General features: G+C 46.1%; 1 protein-coding gene across 2 annotated transcripts in view; it reads left to right on the top strand.

Moving 5' to 3' along the window:
- The window catches only part of ST8SIA5 (ST8 alpha-N-acetyl-neuraminide alpha-2,8-sialyltransferase 5), a 63,198-nt gene that overhangs the window by 11,780 nt on the left and 39,295 nt on the right, over positions 1-12,123 (top strand). The window lies entirely within an intron of this gene.

The raw sequence follows: 12,123 nt of genomic DNA on the forward strand, positions 1-12,123 counted from the left end.
AACTTGGAGTATACCTGTGTAGGATTGTGCCATAAGAAGCAGGGCAGCTGCTGTGAATCACAAGTCGGGAGAGAGCCCTTGTGTGCAGGTCTTGATTGATTGCTTTCCATGTACATCTGGCTGGTCCCTGTGAGAAAAGGATGTCGGCAGTGATGTGCGGTGAATTTTTTTCATAGAGGAACGGTCAGGGCCAGAGGAATCAGCTTGCGAGGGCAATTGGTGGGGGGTGATGTTGTGGCATCTTGACGTTGCACGCATGAGTATGGCACCCCCCTCTCTAAGCAGGGCAGAAGCTTCCCAGGCTATGGGAAATGGGGTGCCAGGGTTTAATACTTTAATCCTCTAATTTACCAGGAACATTTAGGGGACTAGCTTAGTTCCCCTAGTCCACTGATCACACACAACTGGATGTCAGATTCATCATCATCATCATCACTGATTTATTAAGGTAAAAGTAAAGAGACCCCTGACCATTAGGTCCAGTCGTGGCCGACTCTGGGGTTGCGGCACTCATCTCGCTTTACTGGCCGAGGGAGCCGGTGTACAGCTTCTGGGTCATGTGGACAGCATGACTAAGCTGCTTCTGGCGAACCAGAGCAGTGCGCGGAAACGCCGTTTACCTTCCTGCTGGAGCGGTATCTATTTTATCTACTTGCACTTTGATGTGCTTTTCAACTGCTAGGTTGGCAGGAGCAGGGACCGAGCAACGGGAGCTTACCCCATCGCGGGGATTCGAACCGCTGACCTTCTGATTGGCAAGTCCTAGGCTCTGTGGTTTAACCCACAGCACCACCCGTGTCCCTCACCTTCTAAATCAGCCTTTCTCAACCTGTGGGTCCCCAGATGTTGTTGAACTACAACTCCCATCACCCCTAGCTAGCAAGGCCAGAGCTCAGGGATGATGGGAGTTGTAGTCCAACAACATCTTGGGACCTACAGATTGAGAACCGCATCTAAACCATCACCTCTAGGAGATTGACACAGAAGAGAATTAAAAACAGCAAAGACAGTTAAAACAAATGAACCCCCCCCCCAAACAAATGGACACCAGAGGTAAAGACCCATTTATCCAACTGGGAAAGCCTGTCGGGGAAAAAACAGTCTTCAGTTATTTTTGGAAGGTGCAGGTGTCTTGACAGGGGTGCTGCTCCACCGAATAGGGCTCTGTTTGGCCCTCAGGACATTCCCCAGATGTGGCCTTCAAGGCCACTCTGTTTGACCCTCAGGACACTTCCCAGCTTGTGTTCAAGCCCAGGCCATGTCCCTCATTGGCCTTGCTTTGCCGTCTCAATGAATGCTTTTGCCCGGCTGACATGCATCCTTGATGATGCTTCTGGCTTGCCTGGATGTAGGATGCAGAGAGGCCTGGGTGCAGAAACCTCTGGCTTTCACAACGTAGCCTGCTTTGCAAAAAGGGAAGAACTGTCTCTGTTGCGCCATCTACTTTCCTCCTGGCCCCACGAAGTACCAGTGAGCTGCCTGTGAGGGGATGCGTCCCTTTGGCTGGAAAAGATTCCCCTCCTCTGCTGTGAATTTAATTATCCACTGTGTGCAGAAATGCTTCCTTTCGCTCGTCCGTAATCTGCTCATCCGTTTGATTGGATAACCCCGAGTTCAAGAATCAGGAGAGGGAGAGAGCAATGTCTCCCCATCCACATTTATTCCACTGTGTGTGCAATTTTATAAAAGTCAATCACATCCTCTCCACCTCCGTACCAAACTGGAGGTTCTTTTTCTGGCGTAGTTTCTCTCTGCTTAGTTAGGAGCGTAAGAAGTTGCTGGCTCTGTTGGATTGAGGCCAGCGACCCATCAAGTCCAGCACCCTGCTGTCACAGGGACCAACCAGGTGCCTATTTGAACCCTCCAAGGAACACCTGAGCATCACAGCGCCCAAGTTAATTTTTTTGTTAAACATGTCTGCAGTACGCAATGGGAGGAAAACTCCTTTTGACACCACCAGCGAGACGGTTTCCTCCCGCTGCAAATCCCAGCTGTGGGTGTTTGGGGACTTATTTGTTTATCTCTGCTATTTATGCATTTCCTTCCCATAATTTCTAAGTGGCGTGCAGGAAATGTGTATGAAAACATACGAAGAAAGGTAAACGGACCCCTGACCACTAGGTCCAGTCGTGGCCGACTCTGGGGTTGCGGCACTCATCTCGCTTTATTGGCCGAGGGAGCCGGCGTACAGCTTCCGGGTCATGTGGCTAGCATGACTAAGCCACTTCTGGCGAACCAGAGCAGCGCACGGAAACGCCGTTTACCTTCCCACCGGAGTGCTACCTATTTATCTACTTGCACTTTGACGTGCTTTCGAACCGCTAGGTTGGCAGGAGCAGGGACCGAGCAACGGGAGCTCACCCCGTCGTGGAGATTCGAACCGCCAGCCTTCTGATCGGCAAGCCCTAGGCTCAGTGGTTTAACCCACAGCGCCATCTGCATCCCTTATACGAAGAAAAGAGGCAACTAAAATCCATCATAGAGAACTAAGAAATAGCAAAGTGTTTATCAAGTGCCTGAGGTTTAGAAAGGAGGGGGGCAGTTGAATCCCAGCTGGAAGGGAGTTCCATTCTGGGTGGTGGGCAAAAAGGTTAACACCCCCCCCCTATTTCATCCAAATCAGCTCCCTTTCCCAATATTTGTTAAAGATGAATGCAGTAAGCAAGGAGAGGGGCTGGACCTCAGAGGTATAGAATCTGCTTGGCAGCAGGTTCAATCTTCAGTGGCATCTCTCAGTAGGGCTGTGAATGTCCCTCATCTGAAATCCTGGAGAGCTTCTGCCAGCCAGTGGAGGCGATACTGACCTAGGTGGGCCAGTGATCTGACCCAGGGTAAGTTCAGCTTCTGAGGTTCCAAAGGGAAACAACCTCACTGGTGTCATGTATAAGGGTTGCTTTCTCTCCTCAAAGTTACAAAAAGCCCCACACTTACCTTGTAGGACGTAAACCATGAAAATCTGTACAAAATGAGAGGAAACGTATGAGACACAATTGCATGGTGTTGGATACTGTCATACCTCGGGTTGAATGTGCTTCAGGTTGAGCGCTTTCGGGTTGTGCTCCGCGGCAACCCAGAAGTAAGGGAGCGCGCTACTTCCGGGTTTTGCAACTCGCGCATGTGCAGACGCTCAAAACGACGTTACGCGCATGCGCTGAAACAGCAAAACGTGACCCACGTCTTACGTTCTGTTTAGGATCCCGTTCGCATCCCAAGGTACCACTCTACAGTGGTATCTTGGGTTACATACGCTTCAGGTTACATACGCTTCAGGTTACAGACTCTGCTAACCCAGAAATCGTGCTTCAGGTTAAGAACTTTGCTTCAGGATGAGAACAGAAACCGTGCTCCGGCGGTGCAGCGGCAGCAGGATGCCCCATTAACTAAAGTGGTGCTTCAGCTTAAGAACAGTTTCAGGTTAAGAACAGACCTCCGGAATGAATTAAGTACTTAACCCGAGGTACCACGGTATTGCCGAAATGCCTGGTTGCCTCTGCTTAGATTGTCCAGCATTAAATGTTGAATTTTGGATATTCACTGAACATGGCAAACCGCGCCAGTATTTGGAGAATATTGGCTGCCAGCATTTAGGGAAGACCTTTGGAGCAGATTAATTTGTTTGCATCTCTCCTTCAGTAAACTGGGTCACATTATTTTGCTCCTTGTCCTTTAAGGATGCAAGGAGGGGGGACGGACACACGTATGGCTGTGACTCTGTTTCCTTGCCCTTCTTTGCCATGATTGATGCCGGCATTTCCTTTTCGATGGTTAGATCCAAGGGTGTTCATCACTCATCAGTCCACAAAGCCTGGAGGCAGGAGAACCCATCCCTCCTTGAGTGACCTTGAGCGTTCTTGTTTCTGGCCAATCCTTGGCTTGCTCCTTTGTTGACAACTGCTCTCCATTCCCCCATCAACTGCTACATGCAGCTCAGTGCTCTGGAAATGTCCATGCCAACACAGTCTGGCTGCAGCTCCCCTTGGCACAGTTCTTTGGCATCCTTCTGCCAGCGCTAGAGACGAAAGCCAAGTGAAGCGAAATAATGAAGTTCCTATTTTTCACCCTTTGTCGCCTTCTCCGGTATTTTTGCGTCCAGTTTTTCTGCTCTCCGTTGATGGCGGTTCTCTGAGCGTCATAGAACGATGACGACAACTTCACATCTCAATTACGGAAAAGCAAAAACTGAAGCAGCAGTTATACTACTTTTAAAAATAATTTTTATAAAGGCTTATAGAGACAAATGCAAAAATGAATATATTTAACCTTTTTTTTTGAAAAACCCCAAACCAAGGCTTTTATCTAGATGCAATAAAAACACAAAGGGGGGGGGGGAAGGGGAGAGAAATAGAGAAAGAAAAGGAAAGAAAAAAAAAGAGCAGAAAAGAGGTTAAAAGAGAAAGGTAGAAAACTAAGATTCAGAAAATAAATAACTCCTGATTCTTCATCTATCTTCTATATTAAAAAAAGCAATATTAAGTTTGTCCAATCCACCCAACAAAGCCACTTTCTATAAACAAACATGATCTGCAGTCCTCAAATCCAGATATCATTATTTCTTTTTCTTTTTCATGTAAAAAGTCTATGAGGGGCTTCCAATCTCTAACACATGTTAACAATGACTTAGCGATGTTTAGTCTCTGACTAAACATGTCAATTTAGCCATTTCAGCTAAGTCTCTTAGTTTTAACAGCTATTCTTCCATTGTTGATAATAATGGGTCCTCCCATCTTTGTGGCTATAAAAGTCTCGCAGCCGTAATCATATATTGTACTAAAGTTCCACAGTCCTTTCCTAATTGTATATATCCATAAGTCCCGTCAGGAAGAGTTCTGGCTTCAGCTGAAAACCAGCAGTTATACTATCAAAACAAACCGGCTTGAATCAGAGAGCAGCAGAACATCTCAGCGGCGGACAATTTGAACAGAGACAAAAGAACAATAATAATGAAAATCACCGGGTTAAACAAATATACGAAGTATATTGGTACCGTTAGAGATCTCCTGGCATCCATCTCACATGGGTGACAGCCTGTACTCTCTATGAAGCTGTGTACTGGTAGGGTTGCTATTTGCAGAATCAATTTTGCTCAACAACTTTTGTGTCTGGATTTTCACTGTTTGAAACGTGGCAACCCTAGGAAATGGTCATTTCTGAACTGAACTCATCATGACAGCCTCCCTGTCCGTTCCACATAACAAACTAGCCTCATAGCTATGGCTTTCTGAGGTCCCAACTGCATTTAAAACAGTATCATAACACTTTAAACAGCCATTGCTTCCCGCCCAAGGAATCCTGGGAGCTGTAGTTTGTTAAGGATGATGATAGTTCACAGAAGCCGATGCCATTGCAAATGTGGTGGCCTTGAAGGTGCCACAAGTCTCTTCTGGTATTTTTAAGGAACGTTGGTATATCTGTAGGGTTTTGAGACAAATTTCATGTCTGTGAGGTGACTCCTTTTGGGGAAATGACATGGGAAAATGACCAACTGTGCCCTCGCTTGAGTGCCAAAATCCCAGTCCAGTTCAGAGGCTCAAGAGATTGCAGTCAGACCCCTTCTGCATTATGCATTTATTTATTTATTTTTAATAATATTTTATTAAGTTTTATCAATAGAAAAGTTCAGAAAAATACAAAAACAGAAAAATACAAAATACAAAAATACAGACATTAAACACAAAAAAAGAAAAAGAAAAAACACATATAAAAGAAAACAAAACTCCCTCTTTTTTGATTTCTCATCTTTAGTTAACTTATTTTCCTGACTTCCTCACGCCTCCCTTTTTTGTATCCCTTTTAAGAATTGGTTCAGCAAATTCATATCCTATTAGTTTATCTATTATCAATCCCATCTTACATTTTACCTTGTTGCTAGAACCCCTTCAATTCATTTCAATGTCATCAGCATTCAAAAATTTTACAATGTTTCTGTAAATAAGTTTTAAATTTCCTCCAATCTTCTTCCACCGACTCTTCTCCCTGGTCTCTGATTCTGCCAGTCATTTCCGCCATTTCCATATAGTCTATTAGTTGCATCTGCCATTCTTCCAGAGTGGGTAAATCTTGTGTCTTCCAGTGCTTTGCAATGAGAATTCTTGCTGCTGCTGTAGCGTACATAAAGAAAGTTCTATCCTTCTTTAGCACCGATTGGCCAACTATGCCCAGGAGAAAGGCCTCTGGTTTCTTCATTATGCATTATGCATTTAAAGCAGTATCTTATCTTATCAATCTTATCACCAGAGTAGTTTAACAGCCCATATCTCTTCCCAAGGAACTCTAGGAATTGTAGTGCTGCGAGGGGAATAGGCATCTCCTAACTACTCTCAGCGGGACACGGGTGGCGCTGTGGGTTAAACCACAGAGTCTAGGGCTTGCTGATCAGAAGCTCGGCGGTTCGAATCCCTGCAATGGGGTGAGCTCCCGTTGCTCGGTCCCTGCTCCTGCCAACCTAGCAGTTCGAAAGCACATCAAAGTGCAAGTAGATAAATAGGTACTTCTCCAGCAGGAAAGTAAACAGCGTTTCCATGCGCTGCTCTGGTTCGCCAGAAGCGGCTTAGTCATGCTGGCCACATGACCAGCTGTACGCCGGTTCCCTCGGCCAGTAAAGCGAGATGCGCGCTGCCCCAGAGTCGGTCACGACTGGACCTACTGGTCAGGGGTCCCTTTACCTTTAACTACTCTCAGCATCCTTATCAAACTGTGGTTCCCAGGATTCTTTTGGGGAAGCTATGGCCGTTTAAACTGGTATGATACTGTTTTGGAGGTATAGTGCAGATATAGGGCCTAAGTCTATACAACAAAAATCTTTTTTGGGGCTGCAGCAGGCCTTATGGTTTCAGCACCAAGCCTGCTTTTGTTTCTCCAGCTCGATGAAGAGCTCAGGTGGACCTCAAAGCTTGCTTACTGCTGTGGGATGTTTTGCTCGTTCGCAACAAAAGGGTGCTGGGATTTTTTTCCAAGGGGAAGTTACAGTTTACCCCCAGGGTCATGCATGCTCATGTCTTCCTCCGCTCGGCTTATTTGGTGGGTTCCTCTCTTGAGAAAAGCTTATTTGTTTGACGTGCGGTGGAAATCGTGCCCAGGGAGATGATGCCGCCGTCCCTGCTGTGACATATGTTGGTGGCGAATTTTCTCTGCAGACGCAAAGCCTAGAGCCCAAATGAAAACATCGAGCACCTCCTTGACCCAGTTCAGGTATCGCATAATCAGCCAGGGGCGCCCTAATCTGGAGATGCCTTTGGTGGAGGAGAAAAGCAATTCGACGAGAGGAGCCCTTCGAGGGGTTCGACATTATTCCGGCCTGTAATTGCTCCTGACCTGAAGCCGACTTGGGAGTTCTCCGGGCTGCTGTCAGGAAATCAAGTTTAACAGATGTCAGGTCTCTCTCTATCCCCTGCCCTCCCAGCCCCTTTTGGAGGAAGGCCAGAGGAAGATCAGTCAGACTAATTTGAGGAGTGGAAAGATATGTCTTATGAGGAGCGGCTTAACATGCTTGCCCTTCAGATCACAGCGAGCGAGGGGATCCAATTTAAGCACCCTCGATGCTAACGGAGTTCAAGTCAGGATGCTGTTATAGACCCAGTGGCTCATTATGTAATACAGCCTTTCCCAACCTGTGGGTCCCCAGATGTTGTTGAACTACAACTCCCATCACCCCTAGCTAGCAAGGCCAGAGCTCGGGGATGATGGGAGTTGTAGTCCAACAACATCTGGGGACCTACACGTTGAGAACCGCATCTAAACCATCACCTCTAGGAGATTGACACAGAAGAGAATTAAAAACAGCAAAGACAGTTAAAACAAACGAACCCCCCCCCCCAAACAAATGGACACCAGAGGCTAAAGACCCATTTATACAACTGGGAAAGCCTGTTGGGGAAAAAACAGTCTTCAGTTATTTTTGGAAGGTGCAGGTGTCTTGACAGGGGCGCTGCTCCACCGAATGGTGCTCTGTTTGACCCTCAGGACACTTCCCAGCTTGTGTTCAAGCCCAGGCCATGTCCCTCATTGGCCTTGCTTTGCCGTCTCAATGAATGCTTTTGCCCGGCTGACATGCATCCTTGATGATGCTTCTGGCTTGCCTGGATGTAGGATGCAGAGAGGCCTGGGTGGAGAAACCTCTGGCTTTCACAACGTAGCCTGCTTTGCAAAAAGGGAAGAACTGTCTCTGTTGCGCCATCTACTTTCCTCCTGGCCCCACGAAGTACCAGTGAGCTGCCTGTGAGGGGATGTGTCCCTTTGGCTGGAAAAGATTCCCCTCCTCTGCTGTGAATTTAATTATCCACTGTGTGCAGAAATGCTTCCTTTCGCTCGAGTTGTAGTCCAACAACATCTGGGGACCCACAGGTTGAGAACCACTCAATTGAAGAAGTGCCCAACTGGATCAGGCCTGTGGCCCAACTTGGGCCAGCATCCTGTTTTCACAGTGGCCATCCGGATGCCTGTGGGGAACTCGCAAGCAAGATTTGTTTTTCTTTTTCAAAAATTTTACTCATTTTATAACACAAATAAACAACACAAACAGAAAAACAATACAAACAAATTCTTGTCTTATCCTTATTTTTTTAAACATTGTTAGGTGGGCTCCCCAAGTCCCCCCTATCCGGTTTTCATTTTACCTCATCTTTAGCAGTTCATAATTTCTAACCATTTTTTAAAATCACGTTTACTATTACCATAAAAGTCTTCACATTTTATCACTTGCAATTAGAGTGGTACCTCAGGTTACATACGCTTCAGGTTACAGACTCCGCTAACCCAGAAATAGTGCTTCAGGTTAAGAACTTTGCTTCAGGATGAGAACAGAAATCGTGCTCCAGCGGCGCGGCAGCAGCGGGAGGCCCCATTAGCTAAAGTGGTGCTTCAGGTTAAGAACAGTTTCAGGTTAAGTACGGACCTCCGGAACGAATTAAGTACTTAACCTGAGGTACCACTGTAATACTATTTTAAAATAGGCTATCTTCTACTTCTAACCCTACAGCCTATATCCACTTCCAAAGCTGTTCTAAGATTTAAATATTAACATATTTTTTTCAAATATTCCTTAAACTTCTTCCAATCTTCTTCCACTGTCTCTTCTCTCTGGTCCCGGAGTCTCCCAGTCAGTTCGGCAAATTCCATATAGTCCATCATCTTCATCTGCCATTCTTCGATAGTTGATAATCGCAAGCAGGATTTGAGCAAGAAGAGCAGCTCTTGCCTCTTGTGGTTTCCAGCAAACTGGTATTTGGAAGCTTCTGGCTATGGAGGCAGATCATTGCCATCATGACTGGTAGCCATTGATAGACCCCTCCTCCAAGAATTTGGCCAGTCCTCCTTTAAAGCTACCCAAGTTTGTGACCGTCCTCTTGTGGGAGTGAGTTCCACAGTCTAACAATACACTGGAGAAGCCTCCAGGCTGTGGCTGATGGTGGTGTGGTGCAGCAGGCAAAATCCTGGATTTGGCTGCCAGAGCCAACACCCCAATCTCCTTTCAAGAGAATATCACTATCTCTTAGCTAGAGCTGGGTGATATGTTGGTAAGTCATCTGAAACCTATGTAGCATTCAGATTGCCATGTCTGTTTCAGACATTTTGAGGTGGCAGTGCACCCCAGGTGGCAGGATTTGAACTGGGACCTTTGGCAGGCAAGGCAAAATGCTCCATCACTGAGCTGTGGTACTTCCCTAGAGGTGAGTAAGGGGATGGATGGACGCGATAGATGGGAATGAAATTCTCTCTTTTCAAAAATAATTTTTATTTGATTTTACAAATACAGTAATACCTTGGGTTAAAGTTGCTTCAGGTTGAGCGTTTTTGGGTTGCGCTCCACGGCGACCCGGAAGTAACGGAACACGTTACTTCTGGGTTTCGCCGCTCGCGCATGCGCAGACACTCAAAATGACATCATGCACATGCGCAGAAGCAGCAAATCGCGACCCGCACAGACACAGGTTGCGTTCTCTTCAGGATGTGAACGGGGCTCCAGAACGGATTCCGTTTGCATGCAGAGGTACCACTGTATAGAATTATAACAGTACAAATTACATATCCATATTTAGAGATTTCCCCGAATCTCTGGACTTCCCACCTTCCCCTCCATGTGTCTTATTGTCTACCTTCTCAACTGCATATTATTTCATCATCCATGTTTTGTATCTTTCCATTTTGTCCATAATATTTGCTACATTCCAAGTGTTATTTGAACCCTGCTAATATTTTCATCTTCGGACAGTGGTCTCCTAGATACATTATCAATTTTCCCATTCTTTATTAAAAGTTTTCGTCTTCTTGGTTCCTGAGCTTTCTGGTCATTTTTGCCATTTTGGCATAATCCAACAGCTTGGTTTGCCATTCCTCTGTGGTACGGACATTGTCTTCTTCCCATCTCTGGGCTAGTAGCATCCGTGCGGTTCAGGGCCAGATTTAGGTTTGATGAAGTGCTAATCTACTGAAGGTAATGGGGCCCTTTATATGTCCAGCTGTCCTTTGTCAACAACAAATTGTCGCTGTTTTTTGTGTTGAATATATGCTACATGGCACCGCATTTTGCGCTCTATAAGACGCACCCGACTATAAGACGCACCTAGTTTTTAGAGGAGGAAAACAAGAAAAAGCCAGTAAGAGCCGCAGACACGCTCGCTCGGTGCAGCTCTTTAAAGAAGGAGCGGCTCTTGCTGGCTTTTCCGGGAGGTGGGTGAAAGGACTGACGGGCTCCATCCCTTCTCCCACCTCCCTGAAAATCCAGCACAAACTGCGCAGCTATCACTGAAGCCAGCAGAGCAAGAGGGAGAGCTGCGCAGCGCCTCTTGTTTTGCTGTCTTCCCAGTGAAGCGGGAGAAGGGATGGAAGGGGCTCCGTAAGGGCTCTCTTCCGTTCCTCCTCCCCTTTCGCTGGGAAGCCAGCAGAACAAGACGCGCTGCGCAGCTCTCCCTCTTGCTCTGCTGGCTTCAGTGATAGCTCCGCAGCCTACATTCACTCCATAAGACGCACACACATTTCTCCTTACTTTTAAGGAAGCTTTTAATGTTTGATGTATTACTGTATTTTAATATTTGGTTGGAAGCAACCCAGAGTGGCTGGGGAAGCCCAGCCAGATGGGTGGGGTACAAATAAAAAAATATTATTATTATTATTATTAGGAAGAGGAGGAGGAAAAAAGTGCATCTTATGGAACAAAAAATACAGTAGTTCAAAGCGCTTTGCATGCAGTTAACACAAACCATAGTTTAGCTACCATAGGGAGCCTCTTTGAAGGCTGACTGGTGTTGAAACAGTACCTTCAGAGGAGGTTACTGTTAACCGCTAATCAGCAGTTGCAGCAACCTCCATTGAATGTTGACAGGTGTTAATCAACTGATGCCATTATACTCTTGCTCTGCTGGCTTCAGTGATAGCTCCGCAGCCTACATTCGCTCCATAAGACACACATACATTTCTCCTAACTTTTTAGGAGGAAAAAAGTGTGTCTTATGGAGCGATACTTTATGGACCTAATAGGTATCTAAAGCCATTTGCACATAACAAAATATGTATTTTATCACATTGGTTTTATTTTATTTGTTTTTTATCTTATATTTTGGAAATGTACACCCAGTTTGCTTTCCTTTAAATTTTTTGCCCCCCCCCCCAAGAGAGTGGGGCCCTAAGCTATAGCTTGTTTAGCTTATATGTAAATCTGGCACTGGTGCGGCTGTTGTCGCATACATAAAGAGCCTTTCCTGGATGGGAATGAAATTCTGCATGGGTTGGAAAAAGTGGACAGAGAGAGAATACTCATGTTGGAATCATAGAGTCAGAAGGGGCCCCAAAGGTCATCCAGTCCAACCCCCTGCGATGCAAGAATCTCAACTAAGGAAGATGCGCGTCAAGCGAAAGGAAGCGCTTTGACTTGGAAGGCATTGTTAAGCTGGGTTTTTAAAAAAGCAAATAAACTTATTTAGAGCATTTGTAGTGTGCTTTTCACCAAAAAAAGGTCTCCCGGAGCGGCTTACATGAAATCAAAACAAGACACCCCCTTCCCACAGGTTTTTTGATGCCGGCCTCTGCAGTAGCTCTATGGGACACCCCCGAAAAGAAGCAGACTCCTAGAAAAGTTGCATTTGCGGCTGCAAGATGTAGAATCGGGCCACTGGTTGGGATGCCTTGCAA

This window comes from Podarcis liolepis, assembly GCF_965112155.1.
Source record: "Podarcis liolepis genome assembly, chromosome: 11".
NCBI classification, from domain to species: Eukaryota; Metazoa; Chordata; class Lepidosauria; order Squamata; family Lacertidae; genus Podarcis; species Podarcis liolepis.